General features: G+C 43.8%; 1 protein-coding gene across 6 annotated transcripts in view; it reads left to right on the forward strand.

The window, feature by feature from the left end:
* LOC138570011 (survival motor neuron protein-like) overlaps positions 1-21953 on the forward strand; it is a 354362-nt gene extending 332409 nt beyond the window's left edge. For 4 of the 6 annotated variants that reach the window (XM_069648543.1, XM_069648568.1, XM_069648549.1 and 1 more), the window contains one exon: positions 20914-21953. The gene's annotated coding sequence lies outside the window, so the exon portion shown is untranslated. The remainder of the gene's footprint in view (positions 1-20913) is intronic. The other 2 variants (XM_069648577.1, XM_069648587.1) reach the window with 1 other exon arrangement.
* The last annotated feature ends 2048 nt before the right edge of the window (positions 21954-24001 follow it).

Below are 24001 nucleotides of genomic sequence, written 5' to 3' on the forward strand. Positions count from 1 at the left end.
GGAGATACCTATTAATGACTTTGCCCCGTTCATTTCCATGGGCAAACTTTTTTAGATGTCTAAACTGTGTCAAATATCTGAATATTTCTTTTATCTGTCATTTCATATGAATATTCTACATACCTGTTGTATTACATTATTGCCTGTATTCTGCTGTGAGAAAGGACTCGCCCTGCACAACGGTGCACCGTAATTGTGCGAAATTACTGATCTCTGCCGTGCCGAGAAGGTAGAAGACTGCACTGTTCTTTTTTTCTGCATTTCCCTCTGTTCCCGCTCCGACTCACCTAAATCTGCAGACAGGAGTTGGCAGCAGTTGAAGAGAGCAGGACTCAGCGGGACTCAGCCTCCCAGAACCCACTTGACCCGACTCGCCGAAGTCCTGTGTCTAAGACACTCCTCCAGGAAGCAGAAATACCCTGCTCCAACCCCACCATTGCATCATTAAGCCCATCAGGGAGTAAAGGTCGTTGGAGTTTGACTGATTTCTGCTGTTTACGGCTGGAGCAGCCAGAAAACCAATTGATCGTAGTAAACAACTCAAATATAAGAAACGGTACCAGCTGGACAAGGAGACCGGCGCCAGAGGAGCTGCACTATGCCCTGGAGGATGCCCACTACAAGTGACTCAATGGACCCCGAGGGACACTCACAGCGTAAAACGCGGCTCCAGGTAAGACAGCGTTTGGTCTCCCACCCAGCCGCACTTCCTTCACTACTCTCCCCATCCCGAAGCAGACTTAAAGTACCTTCCTCATTAATTCAATCCCGCCTAATTTTCACCAGCTTGGACTCAGAGGGGGAGCAGACAAAGACCCCAATAGAGGGTAATTTGGACACAAGGGTGACATCCGGAAGACAAGGGGCCGACCCAGCACAGGCAAAGCCAAATACCTTGATAAATGGAAACGAAGACTCAAATGAGCCTGAGGGACATGAAGTAGAGGGGGATAAAAGCCTTTCACATGATAGCGGTAAAGAGCCTGTAAGCAAAGACCAGTCTCACGGGTCTCAAAATGCTCCAAATACACGGGCAACCGGCGGAAAGTACAGCCTCTTCAGACCCAAGTGGGACAGTACAACTAGGGACGCCAAATACAACTTCAACACTGCTTGAAGACTGTCCCACCACAAGCGATACATCTAAACCAACACAATCACCATGAGTAATAAACAAAACTCAAAAATTACACCCTCCCCCAAGGGTGCCGACGTAGTAATATCCCCAAACAACAAGAAAATCAGAAGTAAAAGGGACCACACCATACCAAAGAGATGGTTGGGGCGGACCAGGTGGATGACAAGCTACCCGAACGAGGAGACATACTCTCCCAGTGTAAAGGCGATATTGTAAGCCCTGGCCAATTACTTAGAGAACAGACACAACATCAACTTGAAGCTAAATGGGGTGAACATGGTCAAACAGTAGAAAAAACCCTTGACCTATCAAATCACATAAGACTAGCAGGAGGATCTGTGCGACGACTCGAATAACCAGATACATCACTCTCAAAATCACTAACGAAGAAAAGAGCCACAACACCGATTAAGTATCAATTAGAATTGAAACTAGGGGAAAAAACAACAAAAACAAAAGAAACGTACCTGCCAAAGGAAACAAATGAAGGGAGAGTTCTCCCATGCAAAGACAAGGGAACCCATTTATTGGAGTATAGCGAACCATTAAACCCAAAGACTCCAATACTTAAAAACTCAACCCTGGCTACGAAGTTGATCCAAGACATTGCAAACTTTACAGGAAAAATAGTGAGGGAGAAAAAACGGAATCTATCCTTTATAATGGAAAAAATGTCAGCACTGGAATAAGTAGATACTCAAACTCACTCTGCTCCAACAAGAAACTTGCAACCTGAAGGAACAAAATCCATACAACGGCCTATGACAGGAGAAATATGGAATAGATCGCCCCCTAGAGCAGATCAATGGGATCTAACAAGATCCACCAATGAGAAGTTTCTAACGAAAATCAGTGAGATGTGTGATAAAAGACAAGATGACTTTTTCCATATTCAGAACGTGGTAATGGCAACCCTAAGCACAACATTGGCACCATTTTTAAAGCTCAATGATTCAGTGAACGCATCGTACACACCAATATAATATAATATAAAAGAGCATATCTCCGATCTGGATGGATTTGCAAAAAGACTTGATCTAAGGCTTGAAAAAGAATCTGACACTTCATGCCAATCGCAAAACCATTTATGCGATCTAGCATGTAAAGACACAAATGACAAACATCTCCTCATGGAAGCAATCCTAGAGGATAATAAGTGGATAAGAAAATCCTGTGAAATAAGAGCTACCGTTACTGGTACAAACAAAGACATCCAAAAGATGAGCCCAGTACCTACTGTCCTGAGGAAAAAACCTATATTGGAACCAGACCGGGAAGACGCCGCACAAAGAAAGACAGACCCCCTTAAACTGGACAAAGGCCAAGCAGACACAAAAAGAACAAAAGGGGCTGGAGAAAAGATTTCAGTACATAAAGAAGATCCTCCATTATTTTCCATGTTCCAAGAAGGGCAAGGCCAGGATAAGAGGGAAATCATGGATGTAGAAATTAGTTCCTCAAATCTGCCTCCACAATCACCAAAAAAGAACATAGGAAAGCAATCAGACAAAAGCAAAGCAAACGGCTCGCAAGCATTTCTAAGAAATATACGAAACTCGCCACGAGATGACTTTCAACCACCCACAAAGAAAACAAGAAGAGAATTGACTCTAAGTAAAACAATCAGTAAAAATCTACATACGAAATTGACCAATACAAGGGGAGAATATTGTGAAGAAGACCCAATAGTGAACCTAAATGATTCAGACTGTCTGAGTGATCTCATGGAAGTAATCAACAATAACCACGAAGATGAAACATGGGAGAATATCAATCTATCTGACTGGCAAGTGATTGACAAATATTCTACAGCAGAGAGCAAAAAAAGGTAGGATGAACAGAAGTGTGGAGCCCAAATGGTCGAAAATAGAAGGCAAGAGGTCTGAAAACACATACAATCCAAACGGTCATTACAAAGAGATGCCAGGAGGGAAAGAAACGCCATGGATGGCGTGGACCACACAATTAAAGACTCAAAAATTAAAGAAACAGACTGTAACCATAAGGAAGCTCGGCCCTCTCGAAAAAATGAACAACTAAATGGGGGAAGAAAGAGAGGAAATATACAAAAAAAATCAAACTGTAAGGAAAAAACATCAAGGTCATCATCAAAAGAAAATGATCACGACGACGACTCCAGAAAAAGCTCAGAGAAAATGAGTTTTAGGAAAACTCTTAAAAAAAAAATATCTCCCTAAATTGAAACTGGAAAGGACGACCAAATACCGGGAGAAAATATTGCTGAATAGGAAAAATGTAACTACATTGTTAAATCAGCTACTTCAAGGGGATAAGCTCTGAGAAGATGACATAGCGATTATTGATTTTATAGATGAAAACAGGATGGACCTGATCGTTATAAATCTCAGGTCGGAGAGGGCAAGAGACATGGTGTTAAAAACAAAGTCAAAATTACAGGACATGGGCCTGAACCTAACTAAAATGGAGGAACCGAGGTGAAATACAAACTATGCATATAAGAGTCAACACAAATATGAGCGCCCGACTATAAAGAAGTCAAATAATGCAGACATGCAACCATCTAATCATCTAAAGATGCCTTCAAAAGCCCTTCAAGGAAAGGACAAGTCGAAACGAAGAGAAGAGAGAGGATACTGAAAACAACACACAGTAAATAAGAAACAACAGACTGACAGAATGTTAGCAAAAATGAAATATACAGTGGATAACTCGAGACCACATTCAAAACACCAAGATGATGATGTAACCCAACCGGCCAAATTAATAAAGGATAACCCACAAAAAATGGAATGCAGAAAAATAAGCAATAGAACAAGGAAGAGGAAGAACCCCAAAAATCTGTCTTGGCATCATGGAACACGAGGGGATTTGGACATCTATATTCGGGGGAAACTGACTTCCTAACAGAATTCGAGATTATATGCCTTCAAGAATCCTGGATTAGAACTTGACCGCTCTGTGAGGGATACCAAACGTATGTTAACCCTGCAGGGAAAGGCCAAAGGGAAGACCAAAAGCAGGTTTGCTGACCCTAATTAAAGAGGATTGTAATATTCAGATCCAAGATCACCAAACGCCAAACCCTTACGTCCAAATATTAAAATTGATCAAAAATAAAGGGCAACTGGAAACCAGATTCCTCCCGATTAACACCTATCAGAGCGCCCAAGATAAAGACTTTGATAGCTATATCGCATCTATTACTGGACCCCTGGATCAATCCATGGAGGAAGACCCTGATCAAATGATCTTGATCTGTGGGGACTTAAACCTGACATTTTTGGACGGAAAGGGAAGACTGAAAATAAGATCTGATCTAGATAAATTGGAAAAAAAATGGTTGATGGAAATGGACAGCCGTGACATGAATATGCTAAATGGCCAGACATGGGGCGACATTCTGGAAGCCGATTACTGGTTCTGCACCTCTAACAGTGCCTGCCTAGACACTACTATACATCAAATCACTCACCATAAAGAAACAAATAACAAGTGACCACGCATTACTAGAAATTGCTCTACTATGGAAGGGAAAGACCAAGTTGAATACTTGCCCAATGGAATTAACATGGGGAAGAAATCGACTTGGAATTAAACCCGCTAATATTCCGAAAGCAGAAAAACTGGCAATTAGCATCATAAGTAATAAGAACACAACAGAATATAGATGGATTCTAAAAGATTTTGAAGTGAAAGGAAATCAAAGGAAAAGCCTACAATTCAAAGGAAACACGTGTATAATAAAGAACTAGTTAAGAAGCGAAGGGAGTATAGAGCAGAGCAAAGAAGACTCGATAAGACGGAATAAGCAACACTATAAAAACTGGCTAAAATCGTCATATGCATGGAGAGCACAGGGTGACGCAGAAAAAATGCTAGCGGCATTAACAACGGGGAATGCGCGCTGCTTGTGGGAAATTATAAACAAGGGTGATGACCTCCAATCGGCCATAAATACAAATCAAATATCAAAATAAGTCTGGGAGAATCATTTTACTGCACTTTTCAATGATGATACGGTCTGAAAAAACCCCAGAGAGAAGCAGAATGAGACTCAGCGGCTCATAGACATTGATAAAAACGACATAACAACAAGAATCAACCAGCTAAGCTCCTCGAGAGCAGCAGGGCCAGATGGTATTTCAAATGGGATGATCAAAGAAAATGGTGAAGCTTGGGCAGATTTTATACTGATACTGTTCCAGCAAATCTTAAAAACCAGAAAAATACCATCATCATGGAAAGAAGCCTTGATCGTCCCGATTTTCAAAAAGGGGGACTGGATGAACCCAAGGAACTATAGGCCAATAGCCTTGTTAGACTCAATTGGAAAGATCTTCTCATCAATTTTGCTGAGAGATCTTAAAAACGGGGCCATAAAGGTAGGCATTCTTGATAATCGTCAAACAGCCTTTATGCAGGGAGTGGGAACCACCTTGAACCTGTTTTTGATAAACCTACTAAAATCAAGAGTAATGGACACAAAAGGGACCCTTTATCTAGGGTTTATAGACCTGGAACAGGCATTTGACACTGTCTGCAGAGACCTCTTATGGATAAAAATTTAAAAAATTGGAATTTCTCGGAAGATCTATTGGAAGCAATACAAGAACTTTATACAGACGCCACAATCCAAATAATTCTATCCAAAGAAGGAGAAAAAACACAGGACCTCTAAATGCATCAAACAAGGATGTGCCCTGGCCCCATTTCTGTTCATCTTATACATGGCGGACATGCAAACATCGCAAGAAACAGTTTGGGCTTTCCGGCCAAAATTAGAAAATGAAGATCTGGCGTGGGTCCTATATGCGGATGATGTGGTTTTTATCAACCAAACAGCAATAGGACTGAAAAGAAGATTGGTGGAGTTTAAGAACTAGCTGGACAAAAACAAAATCAAAATATAGAGAAATCCAGAATTCTAATAATGAATACAGCCCGAGGTGCCAAGAAAAAAAATCCTGTATACGTGGTCACTTGAAAATCAAGCCCTAAAAGTGGTGGACGCTATAATATACTTGGGCGTGATGATAAATAAGAACATCAATGAGCAAGCCCAACTTGAACTCTTAAAAGAAAGACTAATAAAACGAACCGCCCAAGGCAAAGTACTGCACCGAAGATATGGAACATATTCTATGACTCCATTTATTACCTTTTTCAAGCAAAAGGTGATACCAGTACTGACTTACGGGGGAGAGACACTGCTAAACTTAACATGGGAAACTTGGGGAAAATTGGAAGCATATTTTTGGCGGAAGATACTCAGACTTCCAAATTGCTTGCAAACTGCCACAATTAGACATGAACTGAGGCTCCAATCCACGGCCTCCATAGCACTTTGGAAATCACTGTCTTTATATCACAAATGTATCATTGAGAAACCAGCAGCTCCCTTTGAAATTTAGAAAATCACACCAAACACCAAAGAAGAAAAAATCTTGGGAGCATGGAAACAAAAATGTATAGGTATACTACTATACAATGACATTGATATAGAAACCCTGAAAGGCAACCCAGATAAAGCTGAAAGACGCTTGAAGGAAAGAGACTGGTTCGAAACGGATACATTAAAAGCAGATAACATATATTGCTTGAACATTATCTGGGGAAAAAAGCAGTAAATCATCTCGCAGCGTACATGAAGAGATTTCCATCGCCCATTTATCGTGATCTCTTGATGCGATGTAGATTGAACATATTACCTTTGCGGGAAGTGCAATATCTGAGGGGAAAGCAGATAACTGAGCAGATGACGACACAATGTCGATTCTGTAAGAACCCGGAACTAATCGAAACTACGAGGCATTTAGATCTCTCCTGCCCAGAACTGCAAATAGTAAGAAATAGATTTCTGAGAAAATGACTGGCACAAGTTGATTATATTGCTGAGGAGGGATGGTGGGAACGACTAATGACAGTTCATAAAATTAGTCAGACATTGGATGTGCTCAAATTAGTAGAATGGATCTTCAAGGAAATAAGGACAGATGACTAACATCTAGAGAAGTGAATACCACAAACTGTGAGACTAATATACACATAAGGAGTAGACATTCTACTGAACTATTTGTTAAAGGTTAACAAAGGATTAATGTTTAACTAATACATATTTTTTAAAAAAATGTAAAAAAAGTGATTCTTGTGGAGGCTGTTTTCCTGTACTTTTTGTCTATTTTTGAAGTACTTTCATGTTTTGAGGCTATATTTTCTTGCACCACTTTAAATAAAACTTATATTTTCAGTAATACACTGCATGGACCTTTTTTGTGTGCTAATGTATGTTTAACCTGTCATTTAAAACCACCAGGCTCTCAGCTCTGTCATAGTTACCATTGCAATAGTTAGGAATATGTGAAGGGAAACCGCTCCTATTCACACTGCTTAGTTTCCTCAAGGCCTCAGTAGAGAACTTGTTGTCATCTTGCACTCTACTAAAGGCAAAGTCATCAAGAAAAGAAAGGCCTACACTTTCCTTTCACAGTGAAATTACTCTTTCTGAATATGAAGCAATTACAAAGATCAAACCCTCCTCCTCCAAGAAGTTTGATAGGATGAGATCTTTCAAAGTCTTCAGAAGTTTGTGCTCTTGCTCACAAGTCATGCCTTACAGAAGAGATACTGTGTCTTTATCCCAGCAAAGTAAGAAGTAAAGAAGGTCGTGGAATTATTATCCTTGATCACTACCTAATCAGACCAGCTTTTGTGTTACCCCCAGTCCCAAGGATATGCCACACCATTGTGTGGCAGATTTGTGAGCTCCCTGCCGCATGGGAAACTGTTTACCTGTGATGCTTGTACCCTTCCGGTGGTAGCAAGGAATTCCAGACATCAGTCTCCGCTCCCATCTTCCTCTCTACAAGACGAACACCTGTTATTGGACATGGGGAGGTGATAGACCAAGTATTGCACATGGAGGAAGGAAAGCCCCCACCCTTAATTTCATTCTTCAACCTTTTTTAAAAAAGGACCTCTGAGGCCTCAGAACCATTGTGGATCTTTCAGATTTCAGTGCTTCTCTCCTGATGGAGAATTCTCAGATAGTACATCATCTCAAATTGTTCCAGCTTTTCAAGAGGGAGAATGCTATGTGGGGATATACAGATTCCTTAATGCACATGCCGGTTTAGAGCCCCCATGAGTTCACAGCACCAGCTAATTGTTACTAGTACAAACTTCATCCCGTAGGCATGAGCTCTGTACCAAATGTTTTTATAGAGGTCATGACCATCACGTTTCCAAAAGGGGTGCCCATTTACCCATGTATGGATGACTGGATCATTCGAACTACAAGTTCAGTGGTAGTTTATCTAGCAGTTAACATAACTGTGAAGATGATTGATTATCTGGGCTTGTCAGTGAACAACAAGGTATTGTCCCACATATCAACGCAGCAGCTATAGTACATTACGTTTTTGTGTGACATGAGTCTGGGCAATGTTTTTCCTACAGAGATGAGAATTTAGGCAATAATACCTTTTCAGAGTTAATCCAAGCTCTCCAAGCACCAGCCTTTCTTGGTCTGTGGGTGCTAGGGCTCCTTTCATCCTACATGCTAGTGGTCCCTTTTGTAAGTCTCCATATGTGTGAGACTCAGTTACACCTCTAATCCGCTCTCCATTTCTTCTTTCCACTTTGCATTACTCACATGGCTCGCCACTACCACTGAATGCCTGCCTTCTATCATTCCATCACAGAAACTCCTCCCAACCCTCCGAGCCACACGCTTTTCCTGGCAGACATTGCTGGAAGTAAGTGAAGCAGCTGGACTCCCCTCTGCATTCACACCACATGTCCACCACACACCAGGAACCAAACATACCACCGCACTGAGAATACCATCCAACGGCTCAAAGCACTCTGTGGGCTCTCTGTGACCTGACACAAAGGATTTTCAAGGGCTGCTGTGAGAAACCTGAAGGTTTCTCTCCCGCTGGTCCCTGGTGATCTGTCATCCAGGTGGCCAAGACATGGCCATCGCTCTTAGATCCAGCTCCTTGGGGTGGACCAGTGTGGGAGGATCATCTGGATTAAAGGTCTTCGGGGAAAATAAGTGGGACACCGGATGGTGAGACACGGTATCCCCTTCCCCGTAACACCTTTTCCCCATCCTTCCAGGTAGGATACCTAGGAACGCAACCCCTCTCTTCCCCTCCACCCCCCTTTCCCGAAACACTTTCTCGCTGACAGCTCACTGTGAGCGACAACGGACTAACACCAGAGCGACGTATACCCAACATGTCTCAATACAATGGTCAGGCAATTACTGATCATTACACACACCTGACTTCCATCACATTTCCCCACATGGATAAAAGGCGGAGCACGAAAGCACACTATGAGCAAGGCAAAACACACAAGGAAACAGCAGTTCCAAGATGGCAGTTTAATACAAGGAGAAAGACTGCGAGTCCAGAGAGGGTGCAAGGAGAGAAGTGCCCTTGACTTTTAAAAGACTGTTACTTTAGGGAACCTTGGAAATTAAGAAACCTTAAACCAGGAACTAAAGCTGATCAAACCTGCAAAGTGTGTCGAAGGTACCCGGGGCTCTCCTGCATCGATAACCAGGGCAGGGAGGAGCGATTGCCGCCATGGTACTGTCCTTGACTCCTATAGCAAAGCAGCATCAGTGAAGACCGCACAGTCGGTGAGTCAGAGAGACTGATACCAACCCACCCTGTGTTTTGAACCAAGGTTACAAGCAGCAACATTGTATGAAGATATCTAAGAGAACAGTGTGTTAAACGTAAGTGACGAGCGACACAAATATAATTGGAAACCAAAGGAGTGACGGATTGACTGAACTTTGGGAGGCCAAGAAAAGATACGGTGGTCCGGCGGCACGTGGGTGCTCATTCGAAAGTCTCTGTTATGTATCCCAACTGATGCTAATTGTGAGAAAAAGGGAATATTAAGATCGAAGTGGTCCTGCAACGGGTCAAGCTAAACCCTGTGCACATTCAAAAGTCTTAGATGGTTTAAAGTATACTGCAATTGGTCTCATCCTGGCTGAGGGAGACTAATTTGGAAATTGAAAGGGACCTCTACCCGGCTGAGGGGCCTCCGGGGTGAACCGTTAGTCACCTGAGAGAGACCATTGCAAGAAGGGGATCTGATCCTGGAAGAGGGGGATCCAACTTTGAACCTTTGTTTTTTAAAGGGATCTGAGCCCAGCTGAGGGTAATCGCAGGTGAACTGTTACTCACCTGGTATCCACAGAGACGCCACCCAGCTGGGTTACTCGCTGGTATGCTTCTCAGCTTTGCCCTGATGTGGTCTGCGGGGAAGGTTCTGCCTGAAAATACAGGAGGACTGTGTTCAAGACTGACCGGCTGGGGTAAGTATCCTCCCTCACCCCCGTATGCTTTCAATCCCTCTGGCGCCCTCTCCTCCCCTTATGGTAAAATTAGGCGTGCTCTCCGTCCTGCCTTCTTTGCAGGGGTGCGTTGTCTTTCATGGGCGAGTGCGGTCCAGTTACTTCACTGACACCGGCCCGTTTGATATTGTTCAGGTAGGTCTTATTGCTGTTCTTTAGTTTTGTTGCTATCCTGCATGCCTTTCTTTGTTTAAAATGTCTTTTTCCTCCCTTAGGTATGCAGAGCTTCAGTGCGGCGAACTGGCTTGGTTGAGCCCCGCTGGTAAATGATGGCGCAGTAAGAGCCCTATGATGCGGTAAGTAAGCGCTATGGGCAGCTCTGCGAAGTCTTGCCTTTGCTAACCTGTGTTTTCCTTCCTTGTAGGTCGCTGTGGTGTTCAGCGCGAGTGGAATGTCCGGAGTGGTGCCAGCTGAGAGGCGACCAGCCAGGTAAGCCTTTTGGGCAGTTCGAAATTTGTAAATGTATCTTGCCTCTATCTTCCTCTTTCAGGTCTTTCTGTCCGGGAGGCGTGCAGATTCGAGGAAGCTGTTCTCAGTAGCTGCGAGTGTTTAAAGATGAAGACTGCAGGTAAGATGATGCTGCTGCTAATGATGTTCCTTTTGTCTCCTTGCAGGTTCTGCTTCTCCGAAGTTCGAGGGGATTGCTGGACACGGTGAGCGTCACGTTGCAAGCTGCAAAGTAACACAAAGCATGTTCTGCAGTCAGGGTGTGGTTTATATAGCCCAGGTAAAGTAGTACCCGGGAAAGTAGTTCCAGGCCTGCCACACCCAAAATACTAGTCCGTATAGCTTGGTTCTTAGGAACCAAGCTATGTGGATTCCTCCCTGTTGGCTGATAATACAATAAAGTAGTTCCCAAGCACATTGTTGTTAATGGTATATGAGCCTGGCGCCATAGGCGCCAGGACTGGCCCCATGAGGGCTTTTGAAGAGGATGCCAGCCTCTAGAGGCCCGAGTCCTGACTCCACCTGGCCAATGGGTTTGCCAGAGGGGGTTTTGGGCGAGGGTCGTGACATAAACAACCTAATTGAATACTTCTTAAAGAAAAATAGCTTTTGCATCTTGTTGTATTGTACATCAGGCTCTCAGAATCAAGAGACTTTTTAAGAAGTAGAGTGGCTTGGACACAGAAGGTCCTGATGCTGTTAATGGAACTGTATATTTGTGCCGCAGAAGCCAGTGTGTGTGCTTTGCTCGAGTCCCATGTCCCGTGCTCCTTGTCCAATGCTCAAAATGTGGGGAAGGGAGGCCAACGGCCCGAACATCCTGACATATCATTTTGTGAACACCTCTTTCTTTTGCATGAACGCTACCCCACACTATTTGTAAATCAGCAGTAAGGATTGGCCCTGTTTTTTTTATTTTTTTTTGTATAGACCCCTTTATAGTCATAGCTTTCTCCCATCTGTAGATTTAGGTTTAGATGGGTGTGTATCACACCCTTGCGAAAGTTCAATTAACACCCTTGAACTGTGGTCACTTGTGTCTGTCTTACTGTTGATACCATGTCTTCCTTAGATGAGGGGTTAGGAGTGGGATGTGACTCAATTGAAACAAATTGGGAAACCCTGCAATTCCAGAAGCTTAGTCATAGAGCCTCCAACCCATCTGTTGCCACGAAAGAATCAATAGGCTTCGATATCTGCAGCAGTAGAGAGGCTACTATCCCTCCTACCGTATTTTTCCAGGGTTGGCTTTCCTAAAGAAATTCTGATGGATCAAGGTTCACATTTCATGAGCAAGCACATGGGGGAAGTCAAGGAACTCCTCCATATTAAACTTCAATGTACCATCTCCATACAGATGGTTTGGTAGAGAGATTCAATAAAATGATTAAAATATCCTAAGAAAATTGGTAGATAAAGATGTGAAGGACTGGGACCGTATTATCCTCTGGGCATTATTTTCAGTAAGAAAGACCCCCTCAGGCATCTACTGGATTCTCTCCTTTTGAACTACTCTGTGGTAGAGAACCTAGAAATGTCCTGGATATTGTAAGGAAGGCATGGCATCAAAGTGAGACAGACCCAAGTGATCACAGTTCAAGGTTGTTTATTGAACTTTTATCAGGGGTGTGAAAAACACCTATCTAACCCTAAATCTAAGATAGGAGCAAGCTACGACCATCAAATAATAATACAGTCCTTGTGGAGTCTAGTCAAATAAAAAGGGCTGATACTAAAAAAAACGAATGCCAATCCTTACCCCTTTTATTTTGCCCCCTTTCACCTGATATGCTACTAAATAGTATGGGATAATGTTCACAAAAGTAAAAAAGTGTTCACAAAATAAGTCAGGATGTTTAGGCCGTTGGCCTCCCTTCCCCACGTTTACAGCATGGGACCAGGCGGTTCGCTCAAGCATAGCACACTCCTGGGCTGCTTTGGCACAAGGACACAGTTCTATTGCACGCATCAGGGCCTTCAACGGCCAAGTTTCTTAGGTTATCAAAGTCTCTTGCTTCAGAGGGCCTGATGACTCAAACATACAAAAGTTCCTTTCCAAATATTCACATGGGTGATTTACTCTCACCCTGTATCCCCCTCAGCCGGGCTCAGATCCCTCTTCCTTCGACAATTCCTTCTCGAGTGACTCGCGGTTCACCCCGGATCTCTGTCGGGCTCAGATCCCCTTTACACAATTAGTCTCCCTCAGTCTGGTTCGGACCAATTACAGTTCATATGCCTTTTCTCGGGTTGACTCACAGTTCACCCCGGATACCCTTCAGTTTGGCTCAGATCCCCTTTTCACAATTGGACTCCCTCAGACCATTTACAGTTCGTATTTAACAAAGACCTTCGAATGTGCACAGGGTTTGGCTTGACCCGTTGCATTACCACTTTGAATTTACGGTTCACAATTTTACACTCGCAGTATGACGCCTAACGGAGTCCTTCAAATGAGCACCCATGTGGTGCCATCCCATTCTGTATATGGCATCTACCGTGGTTTCAAAAGTTCAATCATGCCTTGGATATTCAATTATATTTGCGTTGCTCATCACACATGCCTTCAACTCGGTTCTTTGCAGATTGCTTCACACAATGTTGCCGCTTGCAACCTTGATTCTAACTCAGACTGGTCCTTTATCAGTCTCCTCAACTTTTTTCTGGAGTGGCTTTGTTTCAGGAGCAGTACCACGGCTATCGATGTGGGAGAGCCCTGGGTACTTTTGACACACAATGCACCTTTCCGCAGCTTTAATTCCTGGTCTTATGTTTCTTATCCTCGAGGGCTTGTGAAAATAGTGGTTTTCTTCCACTGAAAAGGCCAAGGGCAATTCCCTCCTTGCAACCCTTTCTGGTCTTCCTACCTTCCTCCTCGTGTTAAACCACCATCTACAAAATGCTGCTTCCTTGTGTGTTTTGCCTTGCTTAGAGTGTGCTTTCATGCTCTGCCATTTATCGAGTGTGATGGAAGTCAGGTGTGTGTGTAATTATCAGTAATTGCCTGACTCTTCCTGAGCCTTGTGTTGGGACATGTCAGGTATACGGCTCTAGTGTTAGTCTGTTGTTCACAATGTACTGCCTGTGAGAAAGTGTTCATGTTGCAAAAGGGTGGGGGGGGTGGGGGTTGAGTCTCTAGATATCCTACCTTTTAGGATGGGGAAAGGGTGTTATAAGGCACAGGATACCGCGTCTCGCCCTTCGGTGTCCTACTTCCACTCCCCAAAGCCCCCTCATCCAGGTGATCCTCCTGCTCTGGTCCACCCCCATAAACTGGATCCAATAGCGATGGCCGTGTCCTGGCCACCTGGATGACAGATCCCTAGGGACTTGCAAGTGAGACACCTTCAGGCTTCTCACAGCATGCTCGGGGACCTAGGAAGAAGGATAAGAGACACCCATTCCCCTTTCGATAACGGCTACCAGATTGTGAGAGCATATGAGAGTTGTTCGAAATCTAGTCTGTACTCATATGGAAAAGGTCCAAATCCAGCAAAAATCCACCTATGACAAAAAGGTGAGCCTAAGATCGTTTTCCATAGGACAAAAAGTATTGGTCCTCTTGCCCACCTTGGAAAAGAAGCTTGTTCTATGTGGCATGGGCCATATGAAATACTGGAACGAACAGGAACCTGTACTTATAAGGTAGCACAACCTGACCGGAAACAGAAGGTCCATCTATATCATGTAAATCTCTTAAAGTGAAAGGAAAACCCGTCAGCCACCAATGCCACAATACTATCCCGTTTGGTGCCAGAAGAGATAGACACCTTTTGAAATAATTCCTCAAGAGCTATCTTGTCAACAGCAAGAAGATTTAAAAGATTTCATAATATTGTTCCCCGATGTATTCTCGGAGAAACCAGGAAGAGTGAAAGGCACCTATAACTACATAAGATCACCTAAGGGAAAAGTGGTTAATCTTATATCCCCCTTAACACCTCTAAACGTTTTTGGAGTTCTGGAAATTCTTTGTCCGAGGATGGAGAGAACTTTTAAGAGTTGCGTAAAATCGTTGTCTTTTTAGAAAAGGAATGAAAAGAGTTCAGTGTAAGTCACTGGGACAAAGGGTTGCAGAAATGCAGTGTTCTTTGCAGGAACGGTCTCACCCTTGCATAAAATGCCAACTAGTGCCGTCCCAATATTCTAGACGAATCTGAAGGATTGCAGACCCTTGGATCAGAACAGGGGACTGCTGGATGAGGATGAAGCTAGAGGAAAAATCCCTCCAGAACTGCCACAGGAAAGAAAGATGAATCCAAGAGTCCAGGAACCAGTCCGGTGCAGTGCGCTTTCCATGGGGAGTCCAGAGGTGCGGTATAGAAAGCTTCACCTGTGCTGAAGGGACCAGCAGACCCCTCGGAGGACAGATTATTAAAGTTTCTCTAACGGCTCAGCCATGTGTCCAAGCCATCAGCAGAGGAACACAGTGTATGGTCTTCGGAGTTGCGGTTGTTGATTAAGAGCGATGCTCAGTTACTAAAACATCCATGAGTTCAGGAGCAGGATTCCAACAATGATGTTGGTGTCTGATTATTGATGATTTGTCCACGGGACCGCACCAGAGGGGAGACAGCACCCTCGCAGTCTTGGGGTTACATGTTTGGTGATGCGGTCGGACAACTGGAAGCAATATTCCTGGGAGGTTCCCAGATAGGAAAGGTGGAACAAGAGTGCTTGTCATGTGTCCCCAGATTGGCAAAATCAGAGGAGTGCCTGCTTGTTTGGCGCAAAGGAGCTCCCTCTTCTTGCACAAGTTAGGAATGCATGGCAAGGAGCTTTAGGGAGATGGTAGGTGATAGGATACAGCTCTCCCCTTTGAACTAGAAGGAAGTGGAGCCAGTGACCAGGAAGCTACAATCTGTTCTTCCTTTGTCATTTGTGAAGGAGAGATCTGCCGTTGGCTACCAGAGCACGTTTAAGATGTAGGTGAAGAGCTTCAGTCCTCTTGCTAGAGTTGAAAGCCATCCAGGTGTGCAGGATTGAATTTCATCAACAAGAACATTTGAGTGGGTCGAGGGTCTTCTTGGATTTCTACACGGGAGGATTGGGGAGACCTCAGTTCGCCATAACACACCAAGCTACATTCAAGTTTTTGGCAGCTTACCAATGGCTGTCCACAAACTCTGGCATCCTGGGGTTTCATACAAAGGAACAAATCCACATTCCTACTAGACAGGCCTCTGCCGCAAAGAACTGGTTCAAACTGCTACAACCTTCAGGTCAGAGACAGGCATTCTGTGGCCCTTTATGTCACCTCCCCTAGCATGCATACATGCAAACATAGTGGCAAGAGATAGTGATGTGACGCCGCAGAACTTGGAGAGGAAAAAAACAACCCCCATTTTAGGTACATGGAGGAATTAGTCAAAGTGGGCCACAACAAGACCAAATGATTCCACACGGTGGGGGTCATTTTGCACAAAATATCTGCCACTAGCCTATCCACATGAATAGCATACATTCACCTTGGAACACTATAAGGCACCTTTTGGGGTGCTCCTGCCTTGGGAGTCTTAAGGTCTCTTAAGGTAGTGTGCAGGAATCCAGAGCTTTAAATTAAGCGCGGCTTGGCATGAAAAGTCATAAACCAAAGCTCCAGCAAAAGATACAGGGAGCCACCACATCAGGCATAATGAGGACTTTTCACTAAACAAAGAACATTTACAAATCTGCAAGAGCACCCCGCACATTCACCAAACCTTCCTGCATCTAGGCAGATTTGCTGGCAGGATCCTCAGTGGGAAAAGTGTTTCTTCAATGTTTTGCTAGGTGAAATCCATCTTTTCCTCATTCCCTTACAATTCCTCTGTATTCTATTTGAAAAACACACATCCACGAAAGAATCAATGCTGGAGAAGAATGAGTTACTTGCCTGTACTTGTAGTTCTCCAGCATTACTATATTTGTAGATTCACATGCAAACCACTCCCCTCTCCGGCAAGTCTGTATATTCATGCTTCTCACCTACTATATATGAATGTAAAGATGGCTGTCCTGCGTATAGCCCAAGCCTCTTCCCCCTCATTGGGCCAGGGGGTAAAGGACTGAAATGTGATTGATAGTGTCAACCAGTTGATACCCAGTAATTAACCTGAAGAGATCAGCAAGACCTTCCTTCTGAACCACAAGCTGAGATTTTTAGTATCACATCTAGACTGGGTAAATAGTTGAAAAGGCAGGAGGAATGTCAAAAATAGTTTAGGTTAATGCATTTATCAAGCAATGTGGTTATATCACTGCTATCCAACCTTCTTTAATGATCCCCCTCCCTATAGCAAGACTGTCCCCAAGACTTATACTTAATTGAGGTGCCAGAGTCCAGAAAACCACCCGGCGGGGAGGGGGAACACCAGACGTTGTATACAATGTAACGCACCCAATGAATGTTTGCAAAGCTCCTCACCAGGTGACAAGTGGGCATGGCTAATGGAATGTGGGACACGCATTACAGAATCTGATTCCTTTCCAGAACTCCAAAACTTCACAGTAGTTGGAGGAACAGGGACATACGTGGTAGTATCCGTAAAGGCAAAGTAGTCATGGTGGTCCCATTAGAGAACACTGGATAGCGTAGCACCAAACAACAAAAAACAATATTCAGATCCTCTCTAAACACAAAGGGATTTATTAGATTATGCACTTGAAATTATAGTTTATTTATATAGCGCCTATACACAATGTTGTTTCAAAGCGCTTCAAGGCAAGGGAGGGAACAAGGGAAAATACAATTACATTCTTACAGTATCGTACTCGGCCTGACGACATTTCAGATAGTGCAAGAGCTAAGACATAGATAAGGAAGGGAGGGGGAGAGTGGGAAGGAAATGGAAACAGACAGGCGACTACCGTACTAGGCCCGGTGACATTTCTGGTAGTGCTGGAGAAAAACAAGAGGTGAGGAAGAGGGATGCAGAAAGGTAAGGGAGGAACAAAACAAGTGACTATCATACTAGACCTGATGACATTTCAGATAGTGCTGGAGGGGTTGTGGGGAGGAAAAAACCAGTAAGGTGAGGGGGGAGGAGACAGATGAGGTTGCTATCATACTAGGTCCAGGGACAATTCTGATAAAGTGCATAGAAGAAAGTAAGGGGAGGAGGGGACTTGCACATCCTCAATGTCACTGGGCCTAGTAAGATAGTTGTTTTTGTTCTCCTTTGTTCGCCTCCCTTGCCTTGTCGCGCTCTGAAACACTTGTGTACAAGCACGATGCAAATAAAATATTGATATCACAAAGGATGAAAATCCAAGATGCCATCAAACTATGCCCTGTGATGAATACCAGGATGTCGTCACTGCTTGCGTATGGGGAGCCCCCTCCCATGAGGCCAGGTAGGTGAGGCCGCTACCCGATAGTCCCCTCGGGGTGGTACTCGGCGTGTGGATCTAATGGGAGGGTAAACCCCCTGGGGGACCAGTGGCGACTATTGTGGGAGAACGCGGTATCCGCATAACACCTACACCTCTCCTTTACCCCCACTCTCCATCCATACCCTCCTCTGCCATGTACTTCTATAAACTCAAGATGTAGGAAGGACTGAGACGAGGAAGAATAGAGGGAGCTACCATGAAGATCCAAGCCAAGAAACTGACGAGGAAGAGGTGTGGATCCGAAGAGATCAATCAAATGGATTTGCATGAACGGTCTAGTCTCCAACTACAGACCTTACTGGATGCCAACATAAAAACTGACAACGGACTCACCACTGAGGCAGATCCTCCCTGGAGGAACCAAGAGCATGGCGGACACTCACCGTGGAGAACAGCAGGGGGAGACCTGAGGATTGAAAGGTGAGAAGCACGGTCTCCAGGGGGAACGCCAAGAGACCAAGAACTGAGTAGCGCAGCACGGCAGGACCATGTTGTCCAGCAGGGAAAGATACAACGAAAAGGGTCAGGAGCCACTGCCACATGCCGGAGAGATTTCTGCCGAGCCAGCAAGCCAAAGAGCGACACAGGGAAGCCCGCGGCCGACCCTAGGGCTTCAGCTAAGACCCTGAAGATATTTGGGTTGCTGTGCCTATTATTGGGGGTTCTCAGAGGGGGCTAAAGGGGAAGCCAACCCAGGGCTGTTAAATACAGGGGAACTGTAGAAAACTATGAGAGTAATTCCTTTGGACGCAGTACTTGGCAAGAGTGTAAACCAAGTCTGCATATGAGATTAAGAAACCGGGAAGCGAACTGTGAGAGTAACATGTATTAACACAGAAATTGGCAGGTAGGTAAACCAAATCTGTGTTTGAAACCGAGACCTGGAAGAGAAGGGAACCGGGTCAGCCGACCAGAGTGAGGGACCCACCACAATTTGGAGGAGCATCCAAACCCCTCTTCTTCGTCGCAGTGCCTGGTAGAGAAGAGAACCAGGTCTGCCAACCGGGGTCTGGTACCCATATATACGGACAAGGAAAGAAAAATCTTTTCCTCACCAGTTGGCACTGAACCTTGAGTACCTTTGAAACCCAGAACTACCTTTATCGTCCAGGGGAAGGGAATCATTTCTCTGGACTAGAAAGATACCCCTTTGATTTGGTTTAACATAGAATGTGAGGGACAGAGTTAGGATTCTGACATAGCACTGTGGACTTTTGCTTTTGGACAGCTTGACGGATACATTCATATTTTTGTTTATCACAGAGAAACCCTTCTTTGAGTTAGAGCAAGATAGGGTTTTCTTTTCATTTTTTCACATTAATTAAAGTCATTAACAACCACGATGACGATATGGTTTTCTTTTCATTTTTTTCACATTAATAAGTCATTAACAACCACGATGACCCATCCGTTTCAGTCTTCCTTCTGCACCCTTACAGCCCTATTAGTGAGGCACTATTAGTTCATGCAAACAACTCCACAAACATAGTCAGGGAACATAACTGGATTCCAGAACCAATGTTGCAGTAAAACAAACCTAAAATCAGAATTCAAACTATAATATTTAAACAAATCCAGGTGTTAGGACAGGGAAATCCAGCAGCCAAACTTCGGAGACAAGGAACATGCTGAAGCGAGCTCTACTCACAGACGGAGGAACAATCTTTGCGAAGCATTATACTTCAGCCATAGAAACCTATTTCTGGCTTGGCGTACTGGCAGAACAACATGCCCCCTCCATTGTCTGACCAGTGCTAGAGTGTGATGACAGTAGCTGGTACAGAGTTGCCCGGCAATTGTCGTACCCCACAAAGCTTAGTGGCCAAAAATGCCACAGGATCTGCCAATTGCGGTAGGGAAATTGCAGAGACCAGCAGCGGCCAATCAGTCGCTTCCTGGCAGGCCACATTTTAAAAGTGTATTACTACTTATATGCCATTTATTTATATTGAGGATTCCCAGCCCTATGGCTGGGTAAGTATTCAAAGCATGTGTCACTATGAAAGCCACATGTCCAGATAACGTTTTGGGTCTATTTGACGTAATCGCATTTGACCTAATCACATTTGATTGAATTTATTTGACTTTTTTTTCAGTCTAAAATGCTTGCAGAGGCCCCCCTGCAACCCTTTTGCCCACGTCTCCTCAACCTAATCTATACCCTTACCCACCCCCATATATATATATTTAATTAAATTTGACCGAAAAAAGGTTAAAAGAAAATCGATCAAATGTTTAGGTGAAATGTTTTTAGGTCAATTATGCTAATAACCGGATAACTATAGTTACAGGTAAGTCATTTTTAGTGCAACTCTGTTATTTGTACAGTTTTAACTAATTGTTGCAGTTTAAGCCTTTACCCCTTTGTGGCCCCAGTCTGCACTCATGTAGTGGACATCTGGAGTCTGATCACTAATCTTCCTAAAGACCCGTTGTGGTTCCAGCAGCTAGTTTGATGCACTGTGGGCATGTGTCAGTACAAATGATAAAAGTAGGCTTGGAGGGCAAATTGTCCATTTAGTTCAAAACAAAGACACGTTTTTGAAGTCTGCTCCATTGTTGTTGATTGTCTTGTAATGTTCTTACCCCTCAGAAGGATTATCTCTCCTGTGGAGACAGATGGAAAGCCAAGTGCCCACCCGCATCCCCCAGCATGCGTCAGATGCCTCCCTTCAAAAAGATGCTGCCGCTTCCTCCACTGCAGACCTGATGTCAGCCTTCAAAAGAGATGACCGGCCTTCAACATCTTTTCCTGATGCCAGCTGTAAAAAATTGGACCATTCCACATTGGCTTCTGATGTCATTCAGCCTGTTGGCTTTTCTTGGCCAGCATTGGTGATGCCTGACTGCATCAGTTTAACATGCTAGCCCTTTAAAATCTCCCTGTGACATCTAATCCGTGTCCTCTGGAATGGAGTGTGCCAGCAGGAGGGATGTGGTAGCCTTGGGATTCTATCCACCTGCCTGGTGCCTTCTCTTTGTGCCATACAGCGAACTAGCAGGTCAGAATCCTAAGGGAGACCAGGCTTTTAAAAGCCATAATTAAATAAAGATGCCTATGAAAGTAGAATAAAGATATCTGGGTTCATTGGTAGCCCTGGGTCTGATGCAATTTCTTAATGCTAGTGTTTTGGGGAGGAACGCCACTCCGCCTAGCCAGCGCTGGCACTGCGACAGGTTTGAAGTGGCTCAATTGTTGGTCCATTCTCTGGCCCTGCAGGTGGCACAGGTGCTGGTGTGTGTCACAAGAGAGGCCATGAAGATGCATTGAAGTAATGTTACTCAAGGATGAAACAGATGAGAAGGAATAAACAAAGTACTGTTTTTCATAAGAAGCAAGAGTTTAGCTGCAGGCTAATGTGTAGAGAACCCTAAATAGAGCTGGTTGCGTACAGAAGTCATATTTGCTATCGCACAAGGAGCTGCATAGCTGGGAAAGGCAGTGTAATTGGCTCATTTTACTAGCTTAAAATGCTGTTAAATACCTGCACAGGTGTTTTTGTTTACTTTCTGTATATGTGAAGTATGCATGATTCATTATATCGTGAGGTCATATCCCATTGCTGATTAGTTTATGGCAGTGACCAAGTAAACATGGTGTCTGTTTATTCAGAATAAATGATTCTCTCTAAATTCTCTTTCTGGTACATTCTTTGATACCCAGGTGTGTAATAGCGTGTCTGTCTGTATGTCTGACCTCCATCAAGAATGTCAATGATCCAAAATATTGCAGGTGTTGGGAGGGAAAAATCTTAGTGTGATCGAAAAGTACACAAAGTGTGTAAATTCTGATAGTGGATGAAAGATTACTTCCCTATAACAAGAGGTCTCCAGCAATGGTATTCTGCCCACATTCCCAAGCATTGAAAAATGTCCTACCAGTGAACCAGATCCCCCAAAATGTTTAAAAATGCTCACATCGAAAAGGAGAAACATCAGATTCAGGAATCCTCAGGAAAAAATGAGTCAACTCTTTTAATTTGTTTGGGTATATGACTACTGGATCCCGAATGCATTGCATCAGAGAAGTAATCGCTGTTCATTTTTCAATTCATGTTCAACACCCAGCCCACAAATAGGGTGAAGAGTTGGGTGGCTTATGCATTTGGCCCGGAAAACCACTTCTACAATAAGGGACCCTCCATAGAGCCATATGCTTACACTAAACTGCACAGCAGTAACCACAGTAATAAGAAAATAAGAAAATAAATAGAACAAGGTGAGGTTTACCTGCCCCCTGTGAGTACCACAAAGAATCCAACAATGTATGGTTTAATCTATTCTACATTTGTCTACTTGGGATGTGCCACAGTGGCTGACTGCCTTAGCTTTGAAATTGGGACTCCTAGGAATTCTTTTTAAACTGTAATGGCTTCTTGATAATATTGTTTTATGCACATGACAATCCATATTAAGATGGACTTTTTGACAACTGGATGTCCTTTATGTAGGGTATAATAAACAGAATTGCTTGAATGACCTTCAATTTCTGATTCTTTTGTCGGCACCAGTTTTTAATTTATAATTAAACTTGCAATATTCTGGACCAACCACTAGATGGTGTGCTAAGCAAAGCATGTGACTAAACGGATACAAGCCACAGAAAGACTACTACCTCCTCTATTTTCTAGTGAGCTCTGCCCATCCACCACCATATTCCCTCCTCTGCTAATCCCACAGTTGCAGTGATTGGTGTCCAGAGCACTTATGCATCCTTGTGGCCCCTGTCCATCCACACCCAATCGGCCCAACTCCTGTCTACTCTCAGCGCTTGCCTTGGCACACCCTCTGCCCTGGAGATTTGCACTTACACCTAGCGAGGCTCCTGGCCATGTAGCACTCAACAACCCAGGCACTTCATCTATGGCTCACTCATGAGCTTGGACTCCCCAGCACCTACCCCCGCTGCCCTCTTCCTTGCTGCGCTTGCACGTTCTGAATACTCGCAAGCCATAGTAGGTGTGTCCTTTCTTCCTTTTTTCCCTTCACTGCTCTTATTAAATATTGTGTTTTGTAATGTATTGCACTCCTTTGTTCCCTCCCCTCACCCTGTGGGCACTTTGAAACTGTATTTACTTGCTGTATAAGCACCTAACAAGCAAACAATAAGATAAATTAATCTTGACAGACTAGATTACATCATTTTATATATCCAGTCGAAGAGACTTGTCTAAACCTATGCTAATCTATTCTAACTCAGTCAGTATCTTTTGGCAGAGGTGATCCAACGCAAATAATGGACCACAGGCAACCCACAGTATTGTTAAATGCTAATCGAGCCAAAAAATTCACTTCTAAAAATGGAAAGAAAACTTAAAAAATACATTCTTAAAAAAGCCCCATATACTCCCTATTGGTGATATCTACTGGGGCAAGAGAATAAAGGATGGTGCACTGATATTCTAATGTTTACTTTCATGGGTGATGACCACAGAACACAGACACACTTGAGAGATGTGAAAACCTTTATTTCATATTGAACGGGGCTCAGTTGCAGAATGACCTATAGGATAAGTATGTGACTTAAAGGGGGAAATCTAAGCAAAATATTGGAAAGAAGGGCAGGCGAACGTAAATTTTGTGCAATGCCATTCTCTAAAGGGCCACAGTATATTACTAGTATATTATCAAAACAGAACTCATAGGTGTCCACTCTGTGTACAGCAGGTTGCTCAGTCTGC

Source organism: Ambystoma mexicanum, chromosome 1p (genome assembly GCF_040938575.1).
Source record: "Ambystoma mexicanum isolate Mex_15411 chromosome 1p, UKY_AmexF1_1, whole genome shotgun sequence".
Lineage (NCBI taxonomy): Eukaryota > Metazoa > Chordata > Amphibia > Caudata > Ambystomatidae > Ambystoma > Ambystoma mexicanum.